At 34.2% G+C, this 25,140-nt stretch overlaps 1 protein-coding gene across 2 annotated transcripts in view; it reads left to right on the top strand.

Annotated features, from left to right (window-relative positions):
- Window positions 1-25,140, top strand: part of SEMA3D (semaphorin 3D) — a 203,422-nt gene that overhangs the window by 42,745 nt on the left and 135,537 nt on the right. The window contains exon 3 of one of the 2 annotated variants that reach the window (XM_009203529.4): window positions 24,522-24,627. The exons of the other annotated variant lie outside the window; for it this stretch is intronic. The gene's annotated coding sequence lies outside the window, so the exon portion shown is untranslated. The remainder of the gene's footprint in view (window positions 1-24,521; window positions 24,628-25,140) is intronic. 2 annotated transcript variants of the gene reach the window in all.

The raw sequence follows: 25,140 nt of genomic DNA, 5'->3' as shown, positions 1-25,140 counted from the left end.
TAATACGCCATTATTACCACGAAATGAACGCTGAAGTTGTTCCTGATTTGGCCAGTGAGGGTCCCTTGAAGTTAGATTCTGTGTCCATTTGACATGTCTCCAATATTCCTTGAGTCTTGTTTTCTGGCAAAGGATATTACAGAACAATCTAGCATTTCCTTTGCCTGACATCTGGGGAACCTGCCATTTGTCAAAAAAGCCTTAGTAATATCAGTGGGGAATAATACTTGCAAGGCAAGATCTGGGTGCCAGGTGCTCACTGCTATTGGGGTGGCACTAGGCTCAGGCCCTCTCAGTGGGCAGAGCCAGGGAAAATTACATACACACAGATACATACTCACTGATATAGATAATTGTGCTTACATCTGTATCAGTGGAAAACCATCCCTTCAAACCAATTTCTTCAATTCTAATGCAGTATTACAGGATTCATATTTAAGTTTTCTTCCTTTCCATATTTGTAACTCTACTCAACAGTGAAAATTATGAATAACAATAACCTAATATATTAATTTGGTCAATCTCAATTTGAACAACCATCTACTTCCCTGACTGGGCTCTGAGCATTCCCTATGTGCTTTCCTCACCAGCCCTCGGGCTCTCACTCCTGAACCAAGGCACTACCCTGCATGGAAGCCATCCTCATGGGTAAGTCCAATGAGCCACCAGAGCTCTCCGAAACCTCTCCAGACCTGAGGTGTAGATTAAACCATTTTTCTCTGCTCTACCTAATGGCTTTAGGACTAAACTGATCAAATTGTAGAAAGAGAAGGTCTATTTTTGCTTTAAAAATTTTTCTTCTTTTTCACCTTCTTGGTTTAAGGAAAGATGTCTCTTCTAGTTAAATTTAGTTTTTAAGACCGTGTCTTTATTTCTACTAATTTTCTGAGTTCTATCAACTTATTGATGTTGCTGTTCCACATATTCTATCATTTTTCTTTAACTTGTTTTGAAATATTAATTTTAGTTGACACTAGCGTCATAAACTGTCTTTCTGGTACAGCTTTACTACTGTCTGTGGAGATACTACACTAATCCTTATTTTCATTTTCAAATAGGCTTCCATGGGATTCGATTGTTGCTCATTTTTATATGAAATTAGTTTTCCTCAACTTTTACAAAGGACTTACGAGTCAAGACAGGTTTTCTCACTTCACAGCTCTAGAACTCTCCATTTTGTTTCTTTCAAGTGTTTAAAGACATGATCTCAGATACTGTGAGACTGCCTGAAACTTCACTTACCCCCATTAATCTGAACCTTCTATTTCCTTTGGCTCTATTATCCCTATCCTGTTCAATCTGGATTTTATTCCCAGCAGTTCTTCCTTAGTGTGGGGCTTTAAATGGAAAGGCAGCTATAGTTGGTTAACTGTGTCGTAGGGCCTAGACTGCTCGTGGCCCCTTCACATCTTACTGGAGATTCTTTGCACTCAACATGCAGATTGTATAAAAACTCTTACAGTTCACTCGGTGTTCTCAAATTAACCTATTGCATTTTGTCGTGAGTACTGGTTAACACTGGACTTCTCCTGTTACATCCCCTTACACAGATGCTGATATCAGATGGTTTTGTAGCTGTTAATACCTTGTTTACATCAGCTTATATTTGGGGTTCAAAGGATATCTTTCATCTTTTTGTCTAGTTTTATTGTAGATTTTAAACAAATTTTGGTTTGGCTTTCCTAATTTTTTTGAGGGAGAGGAGGAGTTCTGGGCGATTCAGCTTTAAATCTATCTCTTTTTGTTTTTTCTTTCTTTGTTTGAGAGGGAGTCTCGGTCTATTGTCCAGGCTGGAGTGCAGTGGCACGATCTTGGCTCACTGCAATCCCCCCTCTGGGGTTCAAGCTACTCTCCTGCCTCAGCCTCCTGAGTAGCTGGGACTACAGGTGCGCCCCACCACGCCCGGCTAGTTTTTGTTGTTTTTAGTAGAGATGGGGGTTTCCCCATGTTGACCAGGTTGGTCTCGAACTCCTGACCTTTTGAGTTGTCCACCTTGGCCTCCCAAAGTACTGGGATTTATAGGTGTGAGCCACTGCGTTCAGCCCTCTTTTTGTATTTTCTATTAGTCCCACTGGTTTATGTTTCTATTATTTTACTTCCTAGAAAACAACTAGGAAGTGATGACTTTTCAATATTTATTACCTTTGTTTTTAATTTTACTATTTTAAATGTAACTTATTTGTACTTCTGTATAATTTTATTTTTAATAAAGGCTATGTTTTAGTTTGGAAAATTTCTGAAAATTTAACTGGCTCTCCCAAGCCAGTACGCTGTCGCGCCTGAAACAAGAGAGACTTCTGTGCTTCCTTAGCCCTGAGTTCCTCGTTTCCCTTCACGCTTTGCTTGCTAATTCGTTACTACTTTAAAAGCTCTGCGATGCGTTTTAAATAAGATGCGTATCACGTCTCATGCGGCGCTATCAGCTTTAGCAATTTCGCTGATATGATTAACAGAAGTCCTAGTGATTTAAAATAGTCTGCATTTTAGAGATTTAAAAGCTTTCTGTAAAAAGAACACATTACTTTTTACAGTGACGCAGAAAATATCCTTTCTTAATGAGTAACTAAGCTACTACAAAGCAGTTAACATAGTCTCAGATATTAAAAATTTAAGACACTGAAGAGCTAAGTCAATTCCTGATAATTTCTTAAATTTGTGACTTATTTCTTTCACTGTATTCAGATCTTCATATTCACAGTTTTTGCTTAGTCTTCCCACCTACCCCACCTCGCTCTGTTGCTCAGGCCAGAGCAGAGTGGTGCAATTTTGGCTCACTACAGCTTCCGCCTCTTGGGTTCAAGCGATTCTTGTGCTTCAGCCTCCTCAGTAGCTGAAATTACAGGTGTGCATCACCATGCCTGTTTAATTTTTTTTGTTAGTAGAGACAGAGTTTCATCAAGTTGGCCAGGCTGGTCTTGAACTCCCGGTTAAAAGGGATCTGCCTGCTTTGGCCTCCCAAAGTGCTGGGATTACAGGCGTGACCCACTGCGCCTGGCCAAGTCTTTGCCTTACTCTTAACAATTCCTCACAGCCACCTTTCTATATGTTCAAAACATACTTCAGCATTTTAAAGTTACTTTTCCTTTAAACCTTCTATTTCATTTACCTAGTTAAGATTCTAACTTTTTCCTTTTGTTTCAATCGATACTTTCAGTCCTATCAATCTCCACATTTTACCCATTCTGTGTATATTTTCTTTTTTTTTTTGAGACGGAGTCTCGCTCTGTCATCTAGGCTGGAGTGCAGTGGCCGGATCTCAGCTCACTGCAAGCTCTGCCTCCTGGGTTTACGCCATTCTCCTGTCTCAACCTCCCGAGTAGCTGGGACTACAGGCGCCCGCCACCTCGCCTGGCTAGTTTTTTTGTATTTTTTAGTAGAGACAGGGTTTCACTGTGTTAGCCAGGATGGTCTCGATCTCCTGACCTCGTGATCCGCCCGTCTCGGCCTCCCAAAGTGCTGGGATTACAGGCGTGAGCTACTGCGCCCGGCTCTGTGTATATTTTCTTAAACAGTCCCACCAATATATTTTTTTTCTTTACCCCCTTTTTTTTTCTTTTTAAGGTTTTTTTGGAGACAGGGTCTTGCTCTGTCATCCAGGCTGGAGTGCAGTGGCACGATCATGGCTCATAGTAGCTTTGACCTCCTGGGCTCAAGCAATCTTCCTACCTTAGCCTCTCAAGTAGCTGAGCCTACAGGCATGCATCACTATGCCCAGCTCATTTAAAAAATTATTTGCAGCAACAGGGTGTCCTACAGGGGATCTTGAACTCTTAAGCTCAAGTGATCCTCTTGTCTCAGCCTCCCAAAGTGCTAACTACCACACCTATTTTCTTAAGTTTTTATTTTGACAGAAAAGTTTCATCCCTTTTTCAGTTGTCATTTACATTCCTCTCCTAGAAATTACATCAAAACTCAGCAAAGCTGTAATTTTACATAAGAGATTTTCTCCATTCAACATCTTAAAAATTCCTGTATCAAAACCGTATTTCTTGTCATGAAACATATTAGGAAGTATCTGAAATGCTGGCTACAAGTTAGTATGTGTGCGCTTATACGAGGAGAGATATTTAAAAGCTGATTTTTTCATTTGATCTCCCCTTTCAAATTTTAACCTTTGTTTTCACCTCCACACTAGAAGTAAAAAGGTGGAGGAAAGTGAAGAAGAGGTATGGGGGAAATTGGACTTCCTCAGTCTCTTAACATGCAATCCCTATAAAGGAAAACATTCATTTATAACTATAATAAAATAGATTAAACACAGATATTAAACCCAAGAGAAATAACTCTCAAGAGGATGGATACTACAAATTGGCCTACAGAAGAAAAAGGAAAACTATTTTTAAGAAGGCAAGTTAGTTGTTTTAAGTACAATAGCTCTCTGGTATACTCGGAGGATTAGTTCCAGAACCCCATGTATACCAAAACCCATGCGTATTCAAGTCTAACAGGAGGCCTTGTGGAATCCGATAGGCATACGGTATTTTTCTATCCCAGTTTGGTTGAACAGCACGTGCATAAGTAGACACTCACAGTTCAAACCTGTGTTGTTCAAGGGTCAGCTGTAGCACAGGTGTGTAGAAAAATACAGCAAGGAAAGTGGGAAAGCAGGAGACTGAAGGGTCAACTTAGCACAGGCGTGTAGAAAAATACAGCAAGGAAAGTGGGAAAGCAGGAGACTGAAAAAAAAATTTAAGGACATATCTTCTACGAAAATCATAAGAAATGACAAATGCCTGCAAATAAATGCCACTAGTCCACTGCAATCTCCCCCGATTATCTCTACCTCTTCTCCCTTTGGTTGGTATAAGAAGTAATAATGAAAATAAAGTCAGGACACTGTGTGTTAGAAATCTACCTCTGTAACTCAAGATTTCAATCAAAGCTTTGAAGCGCAGAAAAGTTAAGTGACTATGGCCTAACCTTTCTAGACTTCAGTCACTTGCAAAAATAGGGATTATAACACCAAACAGTTTTTTTCTTGTGAAAATAAACTACATCACAAATATAAGACCTAACCTAGGGGAAAGAGAAAGTAAGTTTAACTTATATATTGAGTTTAATTCTTTCTGCTTTATTTCTTTTATGGTATTATTACAATGTAATTAATGATTTCTGAACAAAAGATTGACATATAAGCTCTGAAAGTTGGCCTAATACTCTTGAGGAACAATAAGATTAAATATTTGAGGTTAGAGACTCCAAGAGTTTAGCTGTAGTTGAAAGAGTGAGAACAGGGTATGGAGACCCATCAAGAACCCCAGAGTTGCCACAGAGATTATTTTAAGCTGAAGGTATCTGAGATTTAACAGATGCAGAGAACAAGCCTTCCTGGAGCTTCTCTAAACTGACCAAAAGGTGCAGCTTCTGAGAAATGCTGTTCCCATAAATACCCTCGCTGAGAGGTCTGATGGCCCCGAAGAATGGAAAGACCCCTCATACCAGTTCAGACAAACGTTACCACAAATTTCATCCCCCATCTCTTCTCCTAAAAACCTGTCTTTCCTAAAGAAATGTCTGTGTTTTTCCAATAAAAGCTGTTTCTCCCTCCTTCCTTTTCCCTACTAGATTAGGTATACAAGTTTTTAACTTTATCTACAAGCTAGCTACAGTATTTCTTTTGTTGCCTCTTGCATCCATATACAAGAAACTTTTTTTTTCATGTTAATCTGTTTTTTCTGTCAGTTTAATTCGCAGGCCCTGTTATTGAACATACAAGGGTGGAGGAAAAGGTTTTTCTTCCCTTAAAAGGAACTAGAAGAAATCTTAACCATTTAACAGCTGTGTAACCAGCAAATTACTTAGTCTCTTTATGGTGTAGCTTATTCAACTGTAATGTAAAATGGGGATAACAGTGCTTACTTAGAGGATTATCTTGGGAATTAAGAGTTAATAAACATAACATGGTTCGTACCATGCATGGCATACAGTTTTACCATTATATTCTATCACAAGAGGTTCTTTTTTTTTTTTTTTTTTGAGACAGTGTCTCACTCTGTCACCCAGGCTGGAGTGCCGTGGCGCGATCTCGGCTCACTGCAAGCTCGGCCTCCCGGGTTCACGCCATTCTCCCACCTCAGCCTCCCGAGTAGCTGGGACTACAGGCGCCCGCCAGTATGCCTGGCTAATTTTGCTTTTGTATTTTTAGTAGAGACAGGGTTTCCCTTTGTTAGCCAGGATGGTCTCAATCTCCTGACCTTGTGATCCACCCGCCTCTGCCTCCCAAAGTGCTGGGATTACAGGCGTGAGCCACTCTGCCAGGCCAAGAGATTCTTAAACTATAGACTAGGAAGTATTTGATAAAATTTTATAACTTTGGGATATGGAGTCCAAAACAAGTACAGTATTATATTTCCAGTTCCCATGTTTCTTTATTTTTATTTTGAGATGGGGTCTCACTCTGTCGCTGAGGCTCGAGAGTGCAGTGGTGAGATCACAGCAATCCTCTTGCCTCACCTGGGACTACAGGTGTGCACTACCATGCATGGCTAATTAAAAAACTTTAAAAAAACTTTTAGTAGAGATGAGACCTTGCCATGTCCAGGCTGGTCTCGAACTCCTGGGCTCAAGTAATCTTCCCACCTAGGCCTCCCAAAGTGCTGGGATTAGAGGCATGAGCCATCACGTCCAGCTAATTTCTGATAACGATTCTACAAAAAGATTAACAGTAAAGGCCCCCCTCAAAGTGAATTATTCCTTGCCTTTGGAATTAATAAAACTGACAGGAGTTAGAAGATAATGTTCCTTCATATGTCTTGTAGAGATTATTTTTCCTCATAATTAGAATCCAAGTCAAGAAAGTTCAAAGTATATAAGCTCAAAAACCCATAATAGTACTTTTTTGGAAGACTAGTAAGGCAAGCCATAGATCCTAAAAGATAAAAAACTTAATTCTACCAAAAGCTTACCTTTATCTCTTTGTCTGTCTGTATGTATGTAAGATTATCAATAAGGTAGAGAATCCCAAGCCTTTAGGAAAGATACTAACTGCAAGATGATGATTATCAGAGTGTGAGGTGACTCCTTTTGTACTTCTTAAAATAGCGAGCTCACTGAGAAAGAAAATTTGACTCTTCAACTTCTTTTTTTTTTTTTTTTTTTGAGACGGAGTCTCGCTCTGTCACCCAGGCTGGAGTGCAGTGGCCGGATCTCTGCTCACTGCAAGCTCCGCCTCCCGGGTTTACGCCATTCTCCTGGCCCAGCCTCCCGAGTAGCTGGGACTACAGGCGCTCGCCACCTCGCCCGGCTAGTTTTTTGTACTTTTTAGTAGAGACGGGGTTTCACCGTGTTAGCCAGGATGGTCTCGATCTCCTGACCTTGTGATCCGCCCGTCTCGGCCTCCCAAAGTGCTGGGATTACAGGCTTGAGCCACCGCGCCCGGCCAACATGATTATATATTGGATTAAATATATAAGAATTGGTTTTATCTGTTACTTTTTACTTTCATATATAACTACAAGAACATTTAAAATACTGTGTCTCGGGTCAGGCTCAGTGGCTCATGCCTATAATCCCAGCGCTTTGGGAGGCTTAGGTGGGCGGATCACTTGAGGTTAGGCATTTGAGACCAGCCTGGTCAATGTGGCGAAACACCGTCTCTACTAAAACTACAAAAATTCGCCAGGTGTGGTGGTGCATGCCTGTGATCCCAGCTACTCGAGAGGCTGAGGCAGGAGAATCGCTTGAACCTGGGAGGCAGAAATTGCAGTGAGCCAAAATCATGCCACTGCACTTCAGCCTGGGTGATAGAGCAAGACTCCATCTCAAAAAAAAAAAAAAAAAAGAAAGAAAAAATTACATGCCTTATATTATATTTTTACTAGAGAGCACTATATATTATACAACTGGATTATATTGCTATATATTACAGTCATGTGCTGCATAACAACATTTCTGTCAACTGACAGACTACATATAGGATGGTGTTCCCATAAGATTATAGTATTTTATTTTTGTTGTATCTCTTCTATGTTTAGGTAAGTTTAAATACGTAAATACTTCCCATTGTGTAACAATTGCTTTTAGTGTTCAGTACAGTGACATGCCGTACAGATTTAGTGTTCAATACAGTGACATGCCGTACAGTGACATGCCTTACAGGAGCAATAGGCTATACCATATAGTCTAGGTGTGTAGTAGGCTGTACCATCTAGGTTTAAGTTCCCTCTATGATGTTCGAACAATGATGAAATCACCTAATGACAAATTTATCAGAACATATTCTCATTGTTAAAGCATGGCTGTATATTTTTATGCTATTCTTATCTTTAATAATTTTGAAATCACTAGAATTATAATGAAAGTATTAACATTTACTTTAGAGCTTATACGTTAGGCATTCTGCTAATCACTTTTCTCATATAACCTGATTTTATCTGCAGGTACCATGTCATGTCAGTTTCATACCTAATTATGTGTGGCATCATGATAGCTATGTGATAGGTACTCATTATCATTATTGTGAGTAACTTACTTTTAAGATTGTCTTATTAGAAATAATTATTGCATTATGAGTAAACATATGAAAGGCGTATTTATTGAAAAGATAAGAAAAACGTTTAGTAAGTTGTCTGAGGTAGAATTCCTCTTGACATTACTTTTCCTAATTAAGGTGGCATTGTCTCAGCATTTGGGATTCCCAGAGAAAGTCTTTTCAACTCATGGACATGGCTCAAGAAAGACATATTCAGAAAAAAAAATGTATAAGATGTGTTATATTTATTTTGAGAAACCATCACCCAGCCAAAGAGAGAAAAGGTTATTCCATTCACATCATGTGGTTAGTCTGGGAATCTTTCTAGTGTAAAAGCAAGAAGAGTCATAAAATTAAAGAAAACATTGATGGGGTTTTTTAGATGCGCGTGCGCGCGCGCGTGCGCGCGCGCGCGCGCACACACACACACACACACACACACACACACACACACATGCCATCCTTCTTTGCTTTCTTCTAAAGAATCTCTTTCTGGACTCTCTGAAATCAAACAAATATCCAAAGCCTTCATTCTTCTTCCTAAAACTTGTCTAAATTCTGTTCTTGAGATCCATGTCCAATGCAAATTGGGGAAAATACCATATTACCATGGAGAATGATTAAATAAAAACAGGACCACCATGAGCTATATGCCTTATTTCCCTGATGTAATCTGTGTCTTTTGTAAATAAATTATGACATCTTCAGAAAGATTTTATTATTGAGTTTTAAATAAGGTTATAATTTCATGTCTAGAGAAATAAATTTTGATTTTAAAACAATACAATTCATATGGAATTAACTTTGATACTGAATGTGTAGATAAAGCTAAGTACTTTCTTGGTGTTTTACTAGATATTATTGGTTCAAAAATTTATTATATTGGTAAAGAGATGATATCTCAAACCTTGATTAAATAAGCAATTAAGTAATTTAGAAATTGGTAGACAGACACCCAGAAAATTGTCCTCTTTAGCAATGTTGATATATATTATTAATTGCTTAGAAATTTTAATCCATCAAAACTAAAATGCATTGCCAACTTCCGTATAGTTCACAGAAACTTGTTTTGTGTTTTTCTCTCTTACCTTCTATTTTGTTGGCTATTAAATTTAAATAGTACATTAATGCATTAAAGCTTTGGTTAAATGCATTTTTAACTCTTTTTCCTATTCTTTTTTTTTTTTAATGCAAAGTGCATTGCACACATCATAAATTAATACTGAGAAATCTAAATTTACGCCAATAAGGTCTTTCAGTGAAGGCTTTATAAACTGGGCCCTTGTTTATTCTGTGTGTGGCCACTTTGGTTATTAGTAGGGGTTACACTGACCGCCTTTTCCCAGATTTATGAGACTTGGCAAAAACCTTGAGAAAACAGAGCCCAGCTCCTCTCAATAGAAAACATTATTAGATACTAAATAAACATTAATTAGGTAAACTGGTACTATTCAGCCCAAAAGGAACATGTTCTTATTTAGATTTGCTCTGATGGGTGAAAGAATATGTGCCAGAAATGATTTATAGAGATAAAAAAGAAGGGAACTTAAGTGATTTAAATTTCAGTAACAGTCAAGACTATCCTTAGAAAGACTTTGTGCTCATTCATGTAGGGCAGTGATCCTGTGCTAGGGAGGACATGCATCATGTCCTTCTCCCAGTGGAGAAAGATCAAGAGACCAATCTTTTTTTTTTAATATTAGCACAGAATCCCCAATAGTACAATGATTAATTTTCTCTGGATTCCAATAAAAACTGAGAAATAGGGCATATTGTGCAGTTAGTTGACATATGGTTTTGAAATAAATTATTAAGTTTTTGACAATGTTAAAATTCCTGAAGAGGTTAAAGCATTTTAAAAGGAATAACTTGAACTTGTCCCTCTTCAACAAGTTAACATCATGAAAAATAAGAGAGGGGGTTAATATGTGTACTATATTAAAAATGATAGTGCTGCAACTAGGTAGGTATAGTGTGCTTAGAATTAGATACCATATTGGACAAATCCGCCATAAAAACAGTTTTGAAACATCTCTAAAATTTTTAATGTGACTGAATATTAAATAAAATGAAAACATAGTGATGGGTAAAGTGGAAACAATTAACTCATTAGTAATTTATAAACTAGATTATTGATATAATCTCATTGTTGTGAAATACATTTATGTATATGCACAGAAAATAGGGAAAATATAGAAGATGTTAACAGTGATCATCTCTAACTGAGGTGCTGATAGGAAGATGGTGTTTTGATTTTCTTTTTGCATACCTACCTTCTTTTAATGGTAGAATGTAAAAAACTACTTTTATAATAATCACAGTCTATTATTAATAGAATAATTAAACGGCAGTAAAATATATATACATTAATTCATTCATTATTAGGCCAATCCCCAGGGAAACCAGAAGAAACTTGTATTAAATAGATTTATCTCTTAATAATGACTCCTTAACAGAAGCACTTAATAATGTGTTCATGTCTTGCAGGTTGTAGGCTGTAGATTATAGGGAGTAAATATCATGTATATATACATAAAACTCTGCTGTAACATGTCGGACAGAAATTTGTGCTGATATTTGAAGTGACTATGATCAATAATGTCTCAATTTTTCTTTTTAATGTAAGTGATCCTGTACATATCAGAACAATAAGTCACCTTAAATCCCATCTTCACTAGTCCTTTCATTTAAAGATGATAAAACTGCAATTCACAAAAATAGAATAATTTAACAACATTTACTGGCAGGGCTTAAACCAGACCTTAGCTTACATGGTTTCTAATGCTGTGCATTTTCATTCTGTCACAATCAAAGTTTTGCATATTTGAGGAAAAGAGAAAATGCAGAAGTCTTATTTAATAAATAAATTATTATTATTTTTTGGGTAAAATAAAACATTTTTATTGATGTTAAAAAACATTAAGTAAATGCTCTTATAAAGTTAATTTTTTAAATATTAGTAAATATGTTAATATATAAACATTTTGAAAATTATATGATACTTAATAGTAGTCTGCAATAATATATTGTTAATAGTAGCCTGTGTAATAATTACAGCATACAACAAATTTATCTAATTTAATTTCATCTAATTTGTTTTGATCACTTTTTCTGTGGTTATTTATTAGGTGTGTTTGTTGTGTCATGGGAATAGTTGTCTATTCTGCAACAGCACTGTAGATAACAGTATTTATCATTTGTCTAATTCTTTGATACAGAAATAGAATGTACATCTTAATATAGTCAGAAAAAGAAAATACAATAGTATTTCATAAGTTTTAAGATGGTGTTTTTTTTCTCACTTCAATGTCTGAAATCAATGACGTCTTACAACCAATGCCATGTCATAGTTAAATTGACAAGATTGTTTTCTTAGTGACACCTAAAATAATGATGTATATTAAAATGGTATCTTAGGTTAGATTAAATAAGTTATAATAAATAATATTTATTCACTTCTTTAGAGACATTTTCATTATAAGTTCAAAAGCATTGTTCTTAAAGAATAGCATTCATCTGTAGTCCCTTTGTGAAAAAGACAGAAATATTATTACAAGGATTTTAGGATGCTATACATCTTAACTTTAAAGCATTTGCTGATATAAAATGATGTTTTCATTGTGAAAATAAAATAAAATATATATATAAATGTATATATCTATTTGAATAACTTGATATTTTTGATCCATTGCATAACTCTTTAGTACTGTTTAAATCTAATAATCAGTGCTCAGATCTTACCTTATTGACATATTAGTAACATTTAATCCAGTGGCTCTGTTGATCATTTATCTTCCTCTGATTTCTGATTCCTGTGAAGATTTCAAAGGAATACAGAGTCTCACGTATTTCTCATTGTCCTTCTCCACAAGTAGCTTTTACCAGTCTCAGTTGCTGGTTCAGCCTCATCTCTCTGACCTTTTAATAATGGAGTGTGCCAGAGATCAGTCCTTGCACCCATTTTTCCTCTATCGGAATTTCTTCCCTTGGCAATCTCACCTCTCATAAATGCCACCCATATACTTATGACTGCCAAAATTATACATCTATCTCTGACTACTACTTTCACCTTCTGACTTTAATTCAGCTGCCTTCTCAATGTTTCCAGGTGAACGTCCAATAGAAAGCTAGAATATATACAAAACCAAATCTTGATCTTCCAGCAATCTCCAAATGAGAGTTGAACAATGAGAACATAAGGACAGGGGGAGGGGAACATCACAGGGGAGGGATAGCATTAGGAGAAATACCTAATGTAGATGACGGGTTGATGGGTGCAGCAAACCACCATGGCACGTGTATACCTATGTAACCCATATGCACATTCTGCACATGTATCCTAGAACTTAAATTATATATATATTTTAAAAAAAGGACAAGGAGGCACAAAATGGAACACAGGGATGAAAGGATATATGAATATACATGTAATATAATTTTGATATTTGAGTTACGTACATGTTTTATATAATCAAAAAGCAAAACAAAAAATAAGATAAAAAGCTTAAAGTAAACAAAAATTAGCCAGGCGTGGTGGTGCACACCTGTAATCCTAGCTGCTCTAGAGGCTGAGATGTGAGAATCTCTTGAACTGGGGAGGCAGAGGTTGCAGTGAGCAGAGATTGTGCCACTGCACTCCAGCCAGGGTGACAGAGTGAGGCTGTATCAAAAAAAAAAGAAGTAAAATTATTAATTAAAAAAGAATATCAGTTATTGCTCTTATAAAATTTACAGAACCTTTTATTCCTAAAGTTAATTAATTGTTTAATGAGTCAGAATAGCAGATTTCTATTATGTTTCCTCTATGTAATTGTTTGACTTCTTATCTGTCTACTAAACATTTATTATGCTTTTACTTTGAGCCCATTCAGCTTCTATGAGCTATCTGAAGTAGATTTAAGACAGTATACATTTTCTGTGCCTAAGCATCTTTCCAAATTTTTTGGAGAGGTAAGAGGCTTGTAAAATTCAGGCCATATGCAAGAAAATTTGACTGTAAGTCGATGTAGTTGAGAAAAAATCTGCTGTAGTTACCCTGGTAGAAAGTGTGTGAGTGTGTTGATCTGGAACTTACCCAGAAATGCTTTTTGGATGAGACTGGATCAGGACAGCAGAACATCACACACAGGAAGAAGGAAAAGAATATAATTTAGATGGGATGTGTTCACTGACTATTTTGCCTGGAACAGGGGGTGCACATTGAGGAACAAGGAAAGTAATTTGTGTAGTTAAAGAAGGGATTTAGATACCAACCTAGGGAGTTTATATTTCAAATTAGAGATGGCATTATGAAAGCAAACATTTGAGGAAAACAAGTATGGAAAACAAGTTATCCATTTCCAGGATTGAAGTCTACGGGTCAAGTCTGGAATACCAATTGTAGCAACCCAGGCATTCAATCAGAGCAACTCGATGCTACATTAGTGGCATGAAAATGGAGTAGAAAAATTAATCTTAGGTAAAAAAGAACATGTACATTATTAAAGGTATCATTAATATTGATGACAACTTTGATAAAGAGCAGATATTCCCTTGCCATATCCCTATAGTGTCTGTGTTATGTATGTGAGTATATATGAGATTTATATATATACACACACACTCCTATGTATATACCATATATGTCTTATATATCTCCTGTATGTATCTGATGTATAGACTATATATGTCATATGTATATCATATATACACCACATATATACACATCTTATATGACTTTTATGTATATCATATATACCATATGTAATACATGGTACTTCTCTATTTCATAAAAGTAAATTGCAATATCTGAATCAGAGTTTCTCATATCTGACTCTGCTGTACATAAGATTTAATAACATTGATCCCTAAAAAAAGTAAACTTGAATTAAGTCAAAAAGGTTAATATCTTTTTAAAGAAAAAAGTCTATGTATGTTGTTAATTATTTAAAAATATTCATAGACACTTTGCTTTGCTAAAACTACGTACGTCATATTCCTGTAATATTGATGACATATCAACAGACTAAATTTACATAAAAAAAACCCCTGACCCTGAGTGGCTAATTGAATTCCCGAAAATAAGATGTCCTGTATGAGGCAAACCAGGACTACAGTCATGTCTTTAGACCTTTAACTCAGAGCACTTTCCTCTAAAGCATAGTGGTTCCTTATTCATGTTCCCTTTGCATTCTTTATCAAAGAGTAACTGGAAAATCTGATACTTATATAAAACATCAGAATTTAATAGTTCAAGTTAAATGATAATAAAAATCTGTAAATTGTAAAAAATAAAAATGTATTTTCCCAGTTGATACACATATTTTTAGCAAGACAAAGCATAATATGCCTTTCAATGCATAATGTTTTTACTGTTCTTTAATATTTTAAATAAAAACATATTATAGACAATTGTATAATTTGTTTTAAACTGAAATAATCTTGAAATACCATTTACATATTATAAAAATGTTTTTTTAAATATGTTACTTTACCCTTTTGCACTACATTGATTGGTCAATAGATAGATGATATAAGCTTGTTTTAAATAAATCAAATGCAGTATTTGGAAAATCAAAGTTCCATGTATACTTAATGCTGATGCTTATCATAATCCCTGGAAGTTGGCAGTCTTTGTTGAATGATTAGGTAAAGTACACAAGTCAACTTTTTAAAGGAGAATTCTTAATTTTATGAGGATAATGCAGTACAAGAGTTTAATGAAGCATTGTCTGAAAACTGATTTATTGTAGTGACAAGGATAGAAAGATATCTTTTTCTCATTGTTTTATAATCAAGAATTCGTTACTCTTCATTGACATTCCAAAGGACGCACTCATGCACTATTACAATTGAACTCCACATTCTTTCTTACCCAAGATAGCAATAATCTCTACATCTCTACATTTTTCCTCTGAGTAGCTTGCATATTTTACCACTTAGACATTGCTCTCTCATCGTCTTTTTAATCTGGGTGTGCATTTATTTAGGAAAAGGTCCGTGCTGTGAATTTTCTAGAAATGTGGGAATCATATAGATAGGATAAATGCTTAATGGATAATTCTTGAATATGTCTTTAAATTCTACTTAATTTTATGGTTTGTCTTCTGGATATAACTCAACAATTCACAGGAAGAGAGGAAGAGAAGTAGAAACATGATAGTAAATAATACCAGTAAATATATCATTTTCATATGTGTGTATGTACACACACACACACACACACACACATATATTTATATTTATTTATTTATTTATTTTTTACTGAGCCAGCAGGGATAGGAAGAGGGAGAAACTTGACAAAACTTTCCAAATTGTTAAATGAGCATTTGCTCACTTCTGAATTATAAATACCGACATGATTCATGGACAAATCATACCCAGTTGAGGGAATGGAACTATCTTAATCTATAATAAGAAATAATTGTCTCAAAAAAAAAAAAAAAAAAAGAAATAGCTGTCATAATAGCCATTGTTTTTCTGCAAGTACTATTTATGTACAGATTTTAATGTACATTATTTCAAATGCAAAAACATAGCAAAGTTGTCATTATCTGCTAAATTTCAAAGAAAATCTTACCCTGGAAATGGTAAAACTGGAATTCATAATCAAGCCTGTCTGACTCCAAAGTTCAAATGCTTACCATTATCTCACGGCCCTTCTCTACACGCAGGGGTTTTCTAGGATATTCTCAAGTGATGTTAGAAAAAAGTGTTGTTCTAAAAACTTGCAAAAAGATACCCAGAATTACAAAGAATGTCCCTGAATCGCTCAGATATTCCTCCCATTTTGGAGGGTATGAATCTTTATAACATCTATACCTCTTTCTAGTTTAGTCCCCACATTCCTATATATTCCTTGGACTCTTGGGGAGACACAAGGTTTTTGAGTTTTTCTCATATTACACATAAGGATGCTGTAAAGAGATTTGAAAAGCTTCTCCATCATATGTCAAAGAAGTGGGCTGGTGAAGGAAAGAGGAGATTGAGTTCTTCTTTCATTTATTTAATAAATAAATACTCATATCTTACTCCATACTAGGGACTGTGTTAAGCTTTGAGGATACAGTGGTAAATTTAATAGATGTCCTGAATTCATGTGGTACAAAAGAAGAAAAAGTACATGATTCGGTAGATGGAGATTTTGCTTGTTCTGGAAGGTACAAATGAAAAACTTGCAAGATTTAGGGAATGATCTTCTAATGACTTAGAAATATATTTTAAACTGTGATTTTATTATGATATAACAACTCATGTTTTGAATACTCTAAAAAGTACAGAAGTTATAATTAAAACTAAATTTCTTGATATGCATAAACATTGTTGGTTATTATAATATCTAAATAAGCCTTCAAAAATAACTTTAGGTTGGCTTTCTGTCAAAACCATTTCTAAGCATTTATATCAGCTCCAAGACCTCCCTCATAGACTTTTTCTTCAAACATATTTAGTAATCTCTAGTAGAAAATTCTAGAAAAAATATTTTCATTCTCCCTTTTATTTTGCATAGTCTGACAATTTCCACATCCAATAAAGCAATTAAGTATGTTCTTTTTATTAGGATTTCAGTTTGGCAGTGCATAGGGGCTCAATGAATTAGAAGTTCAGAGGAAAACAATGTATTATTAATACTGCAATAGGGATCTTATCTAATTGTGCATTGAAAAACATGTACACTGTGGAATGAGAGTTGAGAACGTTAATGCCAAATTATACAAACACATTTGTAACTATGATAGGAGAATATGGGAGTTTCCAGACTTCCTTTTAAGTTTCATATTTACTTACTATCTTTAGAAAATACTTGCTATCATAGTCCATGTAAAAATGGAAGACCATTAAGCTAACATTTGTTAGAGCTAGTTATGTGCCAGAGAAGATAGTAAGTGCTTTTCATGCATTATTTCATTTTATTCTCACAACAATCATATTTGATAAGAACTGATAATCCTATTTTGTAGATGCAGAAACTGGACTTAGAGAAATTAAGTGAATTCTCTCAGAGGATAAAGTTGATAAGTAACAAAATAGAAATTACAACCAAACCATCTTATAGCCAGAACCTGAAATTTTAACCAGTAGGCTGAGCGATCCTGGAAAATTCAAGAATTTTATCTCAGTTGCTATAACACTTGGTAAAAACAAATAAGTTTAATTATTGAGGATTTTGAGAGACTATCTGAGTTGAACTCTGTATTTAAAAATTCAGAATGTTGTGCTAGTTTTAGAACATTGTGCTAGCTTTCAAGTCAACTTCTGAGATCTTGTAGTAAAAGGTATTATATTTTCTCCAAGAGGGAAAGATGTAAAAAATAAAAATGGAGAAATATCCATCGGCAGCTGTATGCTCAACTCAGGAATCCCCTGCTTATCCTGACTGAGACACTTTTTAACACTCATGTAAGTCCAGTTGTTAAGATGTAGCTGAGGATATAAGGATGAGACTAAACACAGCTCAGAAACTGATATTACTATGTTGATAGAGAACTAGATAAGGAGGGTGATAAGGGTGGAGGGGAAATTAAATAGCACAAATATTCAACACATGACTTCAACAGAACAGTCATGCAAAAAGAAGAAAGAAAGCAAACATATCTACATAGGAAGACCAGAGAGGTTTTTTATAAATGTGTGACTGCCTGATAAAGAAGCTGAAATTTCTGGCACTTTATTAGTCTTACTATTACAAGACAACACCCCAACTCATTCTATATGCATTGCGTATGCACTGGGTAACTGCAAGTTACTTTTTAAACACAAATATATTAGTCCAGGAACTGCTCCCTTATACACATTAAGAGAAGGTAAAAGATATGAATTCAGCTTTAATGATAGAAGCTCTTTAATAAGATCCATATTATGCTTCTATATTGCATGTCCAGTACATCAAATAATGTTTCTAAAAGAGTGTTATGAGGTCATACTTTAAAATATAATAAATTCATGTGAAGGCATGTATATAGATAGTATAAAACTTGTATTAATTATAAGATGATATTTCTACATTTTATTATGTTATTTGGAATTATGTAATATATTGATATTAATTTTTAATTTTATTAATTTATATTTGAGGACAGTAAAGTTCATGCTAGAGAAACAGTTCATCCTTATGCAAATATGTATTTCAATAGCTATTTAATATGAAATAAATTTTTTGATGTGTTCTTTTAATAGTCCATCTTAGAACTACCAGAAATATTAAGATGTTCTAAGATGCATAGTAGCTCTTTGAATCTGTGGCAGAGACAACTTCAACTCTTGGTATGCTACAAATACAGTAATTTTGAAAACTGTTGCAAATAATACTGGCATGCTTACACATGTGAAATGGTTTAAAATGTTATTAAAAGTATTTTTGTATGTTTAACCTACCAAAACCTAATTAAATCTCAATATGATATCCAATTTTGCCATGTTTTAACTTAGGAAACATTGCTTCACCGTTTTATGCGTTACCATAGTCAATAAAATAACTTTTGTTTTCCTGCTATATATGAAAGTTTCGCTATGTTTGATATATAATCACAGGGTATTATAAATGAAATTTAATCAAAACAGTTTTTTAAGCTGGTATGAATTTTGAAATATACTTGGTAAAAGCATAACAATTTTAATGTAAGTAAAACTAGTTTCAAAAATTGATCATAAACACAATATAGCTGTTTTTAAACATGATTACTTTTTCATGTAAAAATTATTTTAATTAATTATTTAAAATAATTTCAGGCATATGTTCAAAAATGATCAGAAACATGTGTTCAAAAATATAAATTGGTGAGGTGCCTAAGTGACATCATAATTATGAAGAATACTTTTTTAAAGAAAGCTGAAAGCAGATAACATTAATAAGAGTTCGTTAAAGATCTTTATACCTTTAAACCATACTATACTAGTTGTAAAACTAAAGACTACGTGTGGGAATGGAAACTAGAACACTGAATTAAGTCTCATAGATGCATAAATTTTTTTAAAATTACAACCTGTTAAGATTCAATACAAAGAATATATTGAATTGCAGACATATATAATCGTTATACTTTGAATATACTGTTGAATGTACTATATCTTTGTATTTCACAGGATCCACAAGATTTTTAAAATTTGTTTTCCCCTTTAGAAGGTAGTATCCTTTCTGGAGAAGGCACTCAGGGAAGCATACTTCTTTTCATCTTTTTAACCCAAGTAAAAATCTTCAAGTCAAGTACTACACATATTCACCAATGTTTATTCTATTTTGATTTAAACATTTTATATGAAGTTATTGTTGATTGGGTATTTAGTTATTTTCTCTTTCTTGATAAATTATGTGATTTAATTTAAATGAGTAGCATTAGAGGCGCTCCAGATACAATTATGTTATATCCTTCATAATCAGATTCAAACCATCACTTTCATTCTCCCCTTTTAAAGTATAGAAAAGAAATTTATATGTTTGCTTGTTTATGATCTCAAAGAATTAAAATTATTTTCTTCATTTGTTTTCATACTCTTGGATGTTATATAGTATTTTCCTGAAAACTCTGCTTTACAGGCCTTATAAACTGTAATTGTACTTTCAGATAATCATGAGTTGTCTTTAAAACCATAATTTTCTCGTTCTTAAATCGAGTTTTAATAGAAAATTAAGACTAATTGATTATAATGATTTTTAAATGGCTAACACTGATAGATCACTTACTCTGTACTGGGCAGGGTGTGGCGCTTTACATTATGGTTTCTGAGTCCTTACAACGAAGGAATCAAATACCCTTGTTATCCACAATTTCAGGTGAGAAAACATGAGACACAGTATGGTTAAGTAACTGGCCCATGGATAAACAGAAAGCAAGTGATAGACCTGGGCTTTTTGTCTGTGCGCTTAACCACAGTGCTACTATCCTTTTGACATGTCCCAGAAGAGTTATATAACCTGGGATATGTGGAAGTGTAGCTAAAAGAAGCTTTTACTTTGTATGACAAGGCAATCATATAAGGTACAAATAATGGAACTTATGATATCAATTTATTTATAAAACTTATATATTTGTTGTAAGTTGTTTTTAACTTTCTCAATAGCAGAGTTAAACCAAACATAGGAATATTTACTGAGCCAGGAATTTGAGAACTTTTGAATTTCTGGTAGAAGCTGGTAGATTATTTATGGCAAAATTCAGATTTCTCCTATGGATAAGATTTTCCAAATATCCAGCTTTTTCTGGGCCAGGAGACCCCAATAATGAGCATGTGCAAATGTATTCTACAATGTTTACCTTATAATGACACAATTAGAAATACAAGTGGGTTGGAACAATTGCATTTAAAGCATGTTAAAACAAGATGAAATGCATGAACATATGTCATCATCATTAGAGACATAAACAATGATCACTAAATAACTATTACTGCTAAGAGTGCTGGACAATTCTTTTATTTGTTGAAAGAAAAGTTGCCTTTTTGATTGCATAGTCATCATCAGGTGTTGAATTTATAATGTTTATTATTAATAGTTGATGAGTTGGGTCAAATACAATGAAATTCAAATCGGATATGAAGACTTGGTTCCTAAATTCCACTTGTGATGCTAAGTTCTTTTTACATGCTGCCTATTTGTGTTTCCAGATAGCATTATGTTTATGAAGTGAATTATTTACATTTTTTCTCCTATTTCCCTAGGGTGTTTATTTCCCTAAGGTGTTTCATTAAATAGTGAAGAAAGAAACAAATAGTGTTAATGTGTTTAGCACATCTTTTGTTAAAAAAAAGATAAAATAAGGCTATATAGGATTCATTTAACTCATTATAAGTGTTTTGATCTCAACAGTTTATGTGTTCCTGAAGAATATATGTGAGTATGAAACTCAAGGTCATAGTTTTCCTGCTATGTGCAGTTTTTTTAGATTAAAAGTTTGCTATTAAATATGGGCATTGCTGGTAGATTTGATGGCATTTCTTTATCTGTTTATGTAAAAGGGTTAGGATTTTTATGAAGAATACGTATAATTGTCCTACAGCATACATCTCAAAAATGTAATTTAATTACTTCATAATTATTTACTGGTTTCCAATAGTTACAACCTTAAGATTCTAAACTAAGTATGTATAACCCCATGTTATAATTTAGTCTCAGTGTAGGAACTTATTGAAATGCTATTTCCTATACATAAGTGGTTTTGTATAAGCAGGCTTATATAGTTTTACATATTGGCAACTATAACCTCTGTATGTTGTTTTCATGATAAGATGAAATCCCCATCTCACAGTCTGATAAGACATGTATTAAATAATTTTTAAAAAATCAATTTTTCCTCCATTGGCATAACCAATTTTTCAGTAAATATTTTTAATTGGAAAATTAAAATATACACATGAAGTCGTGTGGGAAACACGACTACCACAAGTCAATAAATGAAAAGAAATTCTGTTTTACACATTTGTCTGTCTTTCCTATCTAGGTGTTGTGCTCTTCTCTTCGTGCATCTCTGTATTGTTCTTACCTTAGAATAAGTGCTGCTAAAACAAACACCATGATAATATTTTAAAATATAATAAAGTAGGTGAGGCACAGTGACAGTGGCTCACACCTGTAATGTCAATACTTTGGGAGGTTGAAGCAGGATGATCACTTGAGGCCAGGAGTTCAAGAGCAGACCAACCTGGTCAAAATAGTGAGACCCTATCTCTAAAAAAGAAAAAAAAAAAAAACAGAAAAGAAAATTAGCTGGGCATGATGGCACATGCCTATAACACCAGCTCCTCAGGAAGCCAAGGCAGATGGATCACTTGAGTCCAGAAAGTCCAGGCTACCATGAGCTGTGGTCATACCACTGCACTCTAGCTTCAGTGACAGAGTGAGATCCTATCTATCTCTTAAAAAAAAAAAAAAAAAAAAAAAAGGAAATATACATATATCATAAAAATACTCGTATTGCTTTGAAAGACAAGTTTCCAAGTGCAGAATTATTTATGCTGCCACAGAGACCATGGAGCCACTAACTTGGTTTGTAAAACATAATATTCTGTACATTTTATTGTGAATAATCAATTTTTTAAAATTCGAATCCATTTATTCTTCACATAGGCAGAATACTTATAATATTAGATACATATTATAAATTCTGGGAAAATGTTAAATGGACATGTAGTTCAACAGCTAAATGAATAACTGAATGTGAATTTCAGAAAAGAATAAAGAGAAATTTTGGATATTTGCCAAAATATTGTTTAGTTTTGATAAAAATGACATTTCTAAAAAATAAAAGGGCTTGACTAAATTAGAAATAAGCATATCTCAATAATAAAAATATAGTTGGCCCAGCGTGGTGACTCATGCCTGTAATCCCAACACTTTGGGAGCCCGAGGCTGGTGGATCATGAGGTCAGGAGCTCGAGACCAGCCTGATCAACATGGTGAAACCCCATATCTGTTAAAAAATATAAAAAATTTAGCCAGGCACGGTGGCACGTGCCTGAAATCCCAGCTACTCAGGAGGCTGAGGCAGAAGAATTGCTTGAACCGGGGATGTGGAACTTGCAGTGAGCAGAGATCGCTCCACTGCTTTCCAGTCTGGTTGACAGAGTGAGACTCTGTCTTAAAATAAAAAAAAAAAATAAAAAAGTAATAATAATAAAATAAAATAAAATAAAATAAAAGTTAATTCTTACTTCATTATTCCAAGAAAATATAATAATTTTGCCTTCATATTTTCAATAATTCCTACTCTGCTTTTTTCAAGTCACTTCATTAAAAAAAGCAGAAGTACCTAAGAGGCACATATCAGAATATTTGAGGTCGATGCTTTTGAGTTTTAAAAAACAACCAATTTATGTTTCGAGTGCGCACATTAAAATTTGACACAATGTTATATAATTCTCCAAAAGCATATTATAAGATTATCTTAGTCATGAAAAGTTGCATGAGTTAAAATGCTCCCAAGAGTGTAAGAATTTGAAAGGAAAATATTGAAACTTTGGACTGTCGATTAATCTGATTTGAAGAAAAGCCAACTCTGATGATGTTGTTAGTACTTTCTCTGACCCTTCAAATTGATAAGTATCAATTGCTGCTTTGAACAGCAAATTGATGTGAGATTTAGGATGAGGAAAATTAATATCAATAAAGTCATTCACAGTAGTATTTTATTAAATTTGTATAAACGTGTTAACAACTTCAACAGTTTAGACCTTGGAGGCACTTTATTTCTTTGGGACCTTTTTACAACTTAAACATTATTTTGTTGTTACTGTTAAGGTAAGAAAAAAAATAAACTCACAATATTAAACCTAAGAGATTACACACATACATTCTAAAATCTCACAATTGTATTATTGTATGTTGAATTCGTTAGAGGTGAGATCTTAACAGAATTTTATTTGGCTTTTAGTACATGGCTATAACGCATGCAAACCCAAGTAAAATGTTAACAGTGTTGCTTTGTTGAACAAGGATTATAAAACAATATACTCTCAGTGTATTTTAGAAATGCAAACATAATGTTTAAACCACTAAAAAATAAAAATGTAGGTAGTTTAATTTATATTTACTGACAAATAGCTTAGCTCAGCTCTACAACTAATTCTGATGATAATCATAATTTGTTTGGTGTGTGGAGAAATATCATTGGCCATCATAAAGAGGCCAATTAAATGCTATATTTGATTAGCATTTAATCAAATATAAGACTCTTCATGATCTCTGAGGAGTCAGATGGCCTTCCACACTCCTTTAGAATATATCAATTGATGGAGAATTCATGACATCTGAAGACAATGAAGTCCATTAATGGACAATTAGTCTTTCAACAAATACTTGCTCTCTTACTAAAGTAGTAGAATATTTTACATGCCTATTAGAAAATACACAGAAGGAAACTTAAAAAGGATAGGATAAATTCAAGTGAAAGTTCTAGCATTCCAAGCTCTGCTCCTGTGGACCTTTTCACATACCACTTGAATCCTACTTTGATATTATTGCATTTGATCAATGGAATGTATAACAGCCCCCTGTAACATAAAGCTTCTCTTTGTTTGCCTATGTTACCTCTTTGGCTTTCAAGTGTTTTTCTATAATCCCTTTTTGTTGTTCTGTCCACAGCCATGCCATGAAGCAATGTTACCAATAATTGATCAGTCATGTGCACCCTACAGGAAAACCATCTAATCAAACAATAGCTCAAAATAGGAGCAGCAATTTGGCCAGAGTGAGTTAATACAGATATTGCTTTTAATATTGAGATAGGCATATTTCCTTGTGCTTTCTGAATTGGGTAAAAAACATTCTCAGGTGACCTTATACATACCACTTAGTTATAAAGAACAAAGAGCTCTTTATAAAATTAAAAAAATCAGGGGTTCTTTTCTTCCCTTCCCCAACCTACACACCTATACACACACACACACACACACACACACACACACACACACACACACTTGAGAAAGAGTCCTACATCTAAGTGTTCCAGATTTTCAGGCATGAAGACTTATATATTCTAATTATTGTTCTGTGCATAGAAGCTATTTTTTCACACAAATAGTACCTGATCCTGGCTTAATAACTTTTGGAACAAATGCATATGAATAAATAAGACAAATCAATGAAGTTCATATATAAAATTTTGTATCTCTTACTCCTGAAATAAATTTTTTGACAAGTTACCATCCATCTAATAAGTTCTGGACTCTTTGTGTTCCTTAGGGAAATGGCACAAGGTCTT

The sequence above is a fragment of the Papio anubis genome, chromosome 4, assembly GCF_008728515.1.
Source record: "Papio anubis isolate 15944 chromosome 4, Panubis1.0, whole genome shotgun sequence".
Lineage (NCBI taxonomy): Eukaryota > Metazoa > Chordata > Mammalia > Primates > Cercopithecidae > Papio > Papio anubis.
This window is presented reverse-complemented; position numbering and strand designations above follow the sequence as displayed.